Source organism: Salvelinus namaycush, unplaced genomic scaffold (genome assembly GCF_016432855.1).
Source record: "Salvelinus namaycush isolate Seneca unplaced genomic scaffold, SaNama_1.0 Scaffold31, whole genome shotgun sequence".
Lineage (NCBI taxonomy): Eukaryota > Metazoa > Chordata > Actinopteri > Salmoniformes > Salmonidae > Salvelinus > Salvelinus namaycush.
This window is the reverse complement of record NW_024060008.1, coordinates 295,803-303,342: the sequence shown is the minus strand read 5'-3', so window position 1 is coordinate 303,342 and position 7,540 is coordinate 295,803. Positions and strand designations below refer to the sequence as shown.

The window sequence follows — 7,540 nt, the reverse complement described above, 5'->3', positions numbered from 1 at the left end:
TCTATCAAATGTTCTCTCTGGTTCAGTCTCGTCTTTCAATCTAATCTCTTCTTTCATTCTCGCAACCTCTCTGTCTAACACTAGTACATTTTGGTTAACCTGTTTCACTCTCTCATTCTGTCTTCTATACGCTTCTTTCGCTCTTTCAAATTTGATTTTGTATTGAATCTCTTTTGTTGTCATATCTTCTTTCAGTCTCTCAACCTCTCTCTCGAACTCTTTCACCTTTTCGTTAACCAGTTTGACTTTCTCATTCTCTGCAATACGCATGTCTCTTTCTCTTTCAAATATGATTTCCTTTTCAGTCTCTTTCAATCTCTCAATCTCTCCTTCTAACACTTTTATCGTTTCTTCTGCCTGTTTCACTTTCTTCTTCATTTCTTGTCTTTCCAATTCTGCTTTTCTCTCCCTTTCCATCTCCCTTTCTTTCTCTTTTTCCCTCTCTCTTTCTGTCTCAATAGGTTTGTTGTTCCAGGCCAGTCTTGGTCGCTGATCCTCCATGACTTTCTGCCATAGCCTCAATCTCTCTCTCTCTTGCTTAAATTGAAAAGGTTAAATTAGTGATAATCTATGACCAAGACATACTTTCAAAGCATTTGCAGAGAATGATACATAGAAATACAACTTAGACCTAGGTAATTGAATCAAACACTGAACAACATCAATAGCAGGGTCATTTTGATCAATTCATCTGGACAATTCATTGTCAATTAATGTATTGACATGGTTTGAAAAAATTATGAGACATTTTATGGAATCAATTATGTCCAAAATGTGTACAAATACAAACACAAAACTAGCTTGCCCATTCAGTTAGGGGTTTGAGAAATTCCCGTTGCAATTTAATGTTGCCTCTGATGTTTATGCTTGTAGAAATTACTCCTACAAATGATGTTTCACTAATGCAATTATTTACAACCTGCACAGATACAGTTGTCAACAACAACAACAGTAATGACGTTAATAAGGAAGTGGATATTCAACCGGCAGAAGAAAGGCGTAGGGGTTGAGATAAATGAAGGTTAGGTTTAGGACCTAGGGTTGGGTTATGGTAAAGGTTAGGTATAGTTTCAGTGAGGTTAAGGTAAGGGTTAACGTTTAGGAAAGGCATAAAAGTTAACATTGGGTTAGCATACAGCTGTCAGCCACCATTAATTTTCAGCAGGGTGAATATACAGTGCCTTTTAATAATAACAATGACATGTCTTACGTGGGCCAGTTGTAGGTCCACCATCAGCAGCTCCAGCAGTTGTTTGAGTCTGTTGATCTCCTGCATTTGTCTCTGGTTCTCCCATTCTGTGGCTCTCTCTGCCTCTCTGCTTCTCTCTGTCTCGCTGCTTCTCTCTGCTTCTCTCTGTCTCTCTGCCTCCCTGTGGCTCTCTGCCTCCCTCAGTCTCAGGATCTCAGCCTTCCACTCTTTCATAATACCCCTTTCTACTCTTCTTCTCCTCCTTTCATCTTTCAAAAGGGCTCTGAGATGGTCTGTCTCAGACTGTAGTTGTTCAATCATCTCGTCCTTCTCCGTTCCACCATCCCTCTTCTTCTTTTCCTCCTCCCAGAGGCACACTTGAAGTCTGTCCATCTCCTTCTTCTGATTTCGGATCGTTCGATCCTTCCCCCTCAACTCAAGCATGTGGGCTTCCTTCTCTGTACAGGTCTTCTTCTCTTCCCTCAGGAACTGAACCTCCATCTCTGCCTGCTTGTAGCTGGGTGCAAAGGAATGTCAACACATTATTTAGGAAGTGAACTCAGACAATTTACTACAATATTACAATAATAATTAAACTTCTGCTCAATTAAACTGCCTTTAATCACACAACTCACTCAACTGTGACTTACAGTATGTGAATGTGATGAGTTGACTGTCCATGATGGCCAGAGGTGGGTAATGTGTAGCTCTGGTCCAGGGCGTTAAGTACAGCTTGCAGACACTGAGCCTTCCTTCAGCAAGCCGCACATAATGCCCTGGACCAGAGCTAGGTTATGTGATGAATGACTTACAGACTGTTCCACATGATAGGAGGGGGTAAGAAGACAGTCCCAGTAGGAGACGGAGATCGTCCAGAAGAAGAAGAGGTGTCCATCTCCTCAGAGACTGCAGGAAAGGTCTACAAGTTTTATTTCTGGAAAATAAAGAGATGCCTTCGTTCAGCAACAATGTGTGTTTCTATGTTTCTGTCACTAGATGGTGCCATTGTACACAACATTTACTCACCAGGTCAGTGAATTCAGAAACAGCCTTCAGACTACAGTACTCAAGCTCTAGCCTACAACCCATCATGCATCAGCACGACTAATATAATAATACCTCATCACAACTTCATAATCACAGTACACCTGGATTGTGTTCACAAAGTGTTTCAGGGTAGGAGTGCTGATCTAGGATCAGGTCCCCTCCTGTCCATCAAAACGGATTCAGTTTGATTTAAAAGACAAAACGGATTATTGATCAGCACTCCTTCTATGAGACTTTGTGAATATGAGCCTATGTGAAAGAACCTTTCTGGCATATGCTGGCTAGACTGTACACAGACAGACAGATAAGTCAACAAGACAAACAGACAGAAGAGTAAATACAGATGGATTGATTGATAGCAACAGAAAAAAACAATTCCATAATTAATAATTGTATTTTATAAGGCTAGCTAGATAATGGCATAAAAAATATTTCAAATAGGTTAACGTTCACTTTCACATGTGTTATCTTACCATGACAGAATTATAGGTTAAGTAGGCTAGCGGAGGGTTAATGTATTGTAAACTTTTGTAAATATTTGACTCACCTCAAATCACACTTGTCAAACAGCAGTTTTAGTGTGGAACCGAACAACATCTTCGGCATTAACTTTCTCTGTTCTGGAACTGTATTGTTGCGTCATTTGGAACGCTTCAGCGTCATAATCCGTTCACCGCGCCTGCTTGATTGACAGCTAGGGGTTCTCCTGCGCATCAGTGTCCAAAAGTCGATATGGTTTAGCTACTCATAATTGATCAAGACACAAAATAATAACAGGACAGCCATAACTGTACAGACAAACATACAATCACAACAATTCCAATGAATTATAACCTCTTATTAGTTGGTCCCTGTGACAGTCAAATCCCAACGCCCTAACCGCCTGTCTGTTGAGCGTGCCTGTTGATTGTGGTGCTCTGTTTGGATCTAACCTCTCCGCTGTAGTAGTGATGGGCTTTCTGAGTCTATTCGGTGAGCCGGCACATTTGGCTCCGTTCAAGTAAAAGAGCGGGTTCATTTGGCTCATAAACGGATCTACCTTTAAAATGCTTAAAATAAATCTAGAACAATGAAAAAATTGCAAATATTCAATGTAAAAGCCAAAAGGTAGGCTACCATTAAGTCAGATCGTGAAATGCGCGTAAAAAAATGAAGAATTCGTTTTTAAGCATGAAATAAATCCTCGTGGACCAGATTGACCCGCTCTCCACACTATGTATTGTTTCTGCAGTGAGGATTCACCCCCTTTAGATAATGATGTTGTAACTTATCTGTAGAAAAACGTTGTTCTGAGCTCAACAAGCACTAGTAGCAGTATGCAAATCAGAGAGCCAGATGAATGGCTCTTTCACCGATGCAATTCGGTTCCAGACGTTCAACAAAAAGATCCGTTCAAAAAGATCCGTTCGTTCGTGAACGACACATCACCACACTGTAGTTCTCCACCATTGCGTACCGTCAGCTGGAGGAGCGTTCGTCCAACTTCTCATCCAAGTAAATGGCAGCGGCGCATCATCCATCCGCTGAACTCCCAAGGGACTGCGGGGATAGTTTACGATGCAACAAGCGTTTGGGGAGTACATTCATTGAAACGCAATGACTGTTTTTAAATTCTTGAGGGACTCTTGCTCCAGGGGAAATCTCAGCAGCGATGTCTCTGCTGTGCGTCAGAAGTAGGATATTTTTCTTCTTCGCTATGCTTATTATACTGTACATATCTGTCACATTAATGACATTGCACTCAGGAAAGTTGTCTGTCGGCTATTGGGGAGATGCGCATAGCCCGTTGAGTTGTCACCTAGTGAGATCACTCTGTTATAACACACTGTCTCTGTCAGGGAGAAGAGACTCACCTTGTCACCTAGTGAGATCACTCTGTTATAACACACTGTCTGTCTGTCTGTCAGGGCTCTGGTCTAAAGTAGAGTATTATAAAGGGAATAGGGCCCTAGTCTAAAGTAGAGGATTATATAGGGAATATGGCCCTGGTCTACAGTAGAGTATTTTATAGGGAATAGGGCCCTGGTCTAAAGTAGAGGATTATATAGGGAATAGGGCCCTGGTCTAAAGTAGAGTATGATACAGGGAATATGGCCCTGGTCTACAGTAGAGTATTATATAGGGAATAGGGCTCTGGTCTAAAGTAGAGTATTATATAGGGAATGGGGCCCTGGTCTAAAGTAGAGTATTATATAGGGAATAGGGCACTCGTCTAAAGTAGAGTATTATATAGGGAATTAGGCCCTGGTCTAAAGTAGAGTATTATATAGGGAATAGGGCCCCGGTCTAAAGTAGAGGATTATATAGGGAATAGGGATAGGTCCCTGATCTAAAGTATAGGATTATATAGGGAATAGGGCCCTGGTCTAAAGTAGAGTATTATATAGGGAATAGGGCCCCGGTCTAAAGTAGAGGATTATATAGGGAATAGGGATAGGGCCCTGGTCTAAAGTAGAGGATTATATAGGGAATAGGGCTCTGGTCTAAAGTAGAGGATTATATAGGGAATAGGGCCCTGGTCTAAAGTAGAGTATTATATAAGGAATTGGGCCCTGGTCTAAAGTAGAGTATTATATAGGGAACGGGGCCCTGGTCTAAAGTAGATTATTATATAGGGAATGGGGCCCTGGTCTAAAGTAGAAGTTTATATAGGGAATAGGGCCCTGGTCTAAAGTAGAGGATTATATAGGGAATAGGGCCCTGGTCTAAAGTAGAGGATTATATAGGGAATAGGGCCCTGGTCTAAAGTAGAGTATTATATAGGGCATAGGGCCCTGGTCTAAAGTAGAGTATTATATAGGGAATATGGCCCTGGTCTGAAGTAAAGTATTATATAGGGAATATGGCCCTGGTCTACAGTAGAGTATTATATAGGGAATTTGGCCCTGGTCTAAAGTAGAGTATTATATAGGGAATGGGGCCCTGGTCTAAAGTAGAGGATTATATAGGGAACGGGGCTCTGGTCTAAAGTAGAGTATTATATAAGGAATTGGGCCCTGGTCTAAAGTAGAGGATTATATAGGGAATAGGGCCCTGGTCTAAAGTAGAGTATTATATAGGGAATAGGGCCCTGGTCTAAAGTAGAGGTTAACATAGGGAATATGGCCCTGGTCTAAAGTAGAGGATTATATAGGGAATAGGGCTCTGGTCTAAAGTAAATTATTATATAGGGAATAGGGCCCTGGTCTACAGTAGATGATTATATAGGGAATAGGGCCCTGGTCTACAGTAGAGTATTATATAGGGAATGGGGCCCTGGTCTAAAGTAGAGGATTATATAGGGAATAGGGCCCTGGTCTAAAGTAGAGGATTATATAGGGAATAGGGCCCTGGTCTAAAGTAGAGGATTATATAGGGAATAGGGCCCTGGTCTAAAGTAGAGTATTATATAGGGCATAGGGCCCTGGTCTAAAGTAGAGTATTATATAGGGAATATGGCCCTGGTCTGAAGTAAAGTATTATATAGGGAATATGGCCCTGGTCTACAGTAGAGTATTATATAGGGAATTGGGCCCTGGTCTAAAGTAGAGTATTATATAGGGAATAGGGCCCTGGTCTAAAGTAGAGTATTATATAGGGAATGGGGCCCTGGTCTAAAGTAGAGGATTATATAGGGAACAGGGCTCTGGTCTAAAGTAGAGTATTATATAGGGAATAGGGCCCTGGTCTAAAGTAGAAGATTATATAGGGAATATGGCCCTGGTCTACAGTAGAGAATTATATAGGAAATAGGGCTCTGGTCTAAAGTAGAGTATTATATAGGGAATAGGGCCCTGGTCTACAGTAGAGGATTATATAGGGAATAGGGCCCTGGCCTAAAGTAGAGTATTATATAGGGAATAGGGCCCTGTTCTACAGTAGAGTATTATATAGGGAATAGGGCCCTGGTCTAAAGTAGAGTATTATATAGGGAATAGGGCCCTGGTCTAAAGTAGAGGATTATAAAGGGAATAGGGCCCTGGTCTACAGTAGAGTATTATATAGGGAATAGGGAATGTCTGTCTGTCAGTTGAAGTATTTGCTCTCCAGGTGAAATTTCAGCTCTGGTGCAGATGTGCCCATCTGCTCTCCAGGTGTAGACCCAGGGGGCCCGTTTAGAACCTTTTTAGGACATTTCGAGATGACAGATGTTTGTGTTTGGTCTATTAATGTACCTGTGAGTTGAAATTTTTATCATTTTTGACAAAATTAGACTGCTTTAAAGTGCCAGTTTTTCGCTCAGGTAGGGTATTAGCCCTAGCTATTTAAAAACACTTTTTCAACATTTCAAGATAGCAGTGTGTTCAGTTTGATCATTTCAAAGACAGCTGCATCTTCATTTTATTTATATTATTCATTTTTTTTTTCTTTTTTCATTTTCATCATAAAAATTACCTCGGCTGTTAATTAACCTCAACTCCAGAGGTGATCAAGGTGTGGGATCCGCCTGGATTTTTTAAAAACACTTTTGCAACATTTCAAGATAGCAGTTTGTTTAGTTTGATGTAAATAAAGATAGCTGCATCTTTATTTTACTCATTTTCAAAAATATTTTTTTTACCAAAAACATGTGAAAATTAATAAAATAAAGTTGCAGCTGTCTTTTTTTTTTTACATCAAACTAACTGCTATCTTGAAATGTTGAAAAAGTGTTTTTAAATGGCCATCCTTTTAAAATAGGCATTTGCAAATTAGTTGAAAGGCTAAGAGAATCATCTCCAACCTCCTCTCAGGAGATGATTCCCTTAGCCTTTCAACTAATTTTCAAATGATAGGATGCCTATTTAAAAACACTTTTTCAACATTTCAAGATAGCAGTTAGTTCGTTTTGAGCATATCAAAGACAGCTGCAACTTTATTTTATTTATACACTGCTCAAAAAAATAAAGGGAACACTTAAACAACACAATGTAACTCCAAGTCAATCACACTTCTGTGAAATCAAACTGTCCACTTAGGAAGCAACACTGATTGACAATAAATTTCACATGCTGTTGTGCAAATGGAATAGACAAAAGGTGGAAATTATAGGCAATTAGTAAGACACCCCCAAAAAAGGAATGGTTCTGCAGGTGGGGACCACACACCACTTCTCAGTTCCTATGCTTCCTGGTTGATGTTTTGGTCACTTTTGAATGCTGGCGGTGCTTTCACTCTAGTGGTAGCATGAGACGGAGTCTACAACCCACACAAGTGGCTCAGGTAGTGCAGCTCATCCAGGATGGCACATCAATGCGAGCTGTGGCAAAAAGGTTTGTTGTGTCTGTCAGCGTAGTGTCCAGAGCATGGAGGCGCTACCAGGAGACAGGCCAGTACATCAGGAGA

At 40.7% G+C, this 7,540-nt stretch overlaps 1 long non-coding RNA gene across 1 annotated transcript; it reads right to left on the bottom strand.

The window, feature by feature from the left end:
- Window positions 1-1,544: 1,544 nt before the first annotated feature.
- LOC120039928 lies at window positions 1,545-2,895 on the bottom strand. Its single transcript, XR_005475551.1, has 3 exons — window positions 2,784-2,895; window positions 2,002-2,123; window positions 1,545-1,706 (listed from the first exon to the last, which is right to left on the bottom strand). It is a non-coding gene; the product is annotated as an uncharacterized LOC120039928 (long non-coding RNA).
- Window positions 2,896-7,540: the final 4,645 nt, after the last annotated feature.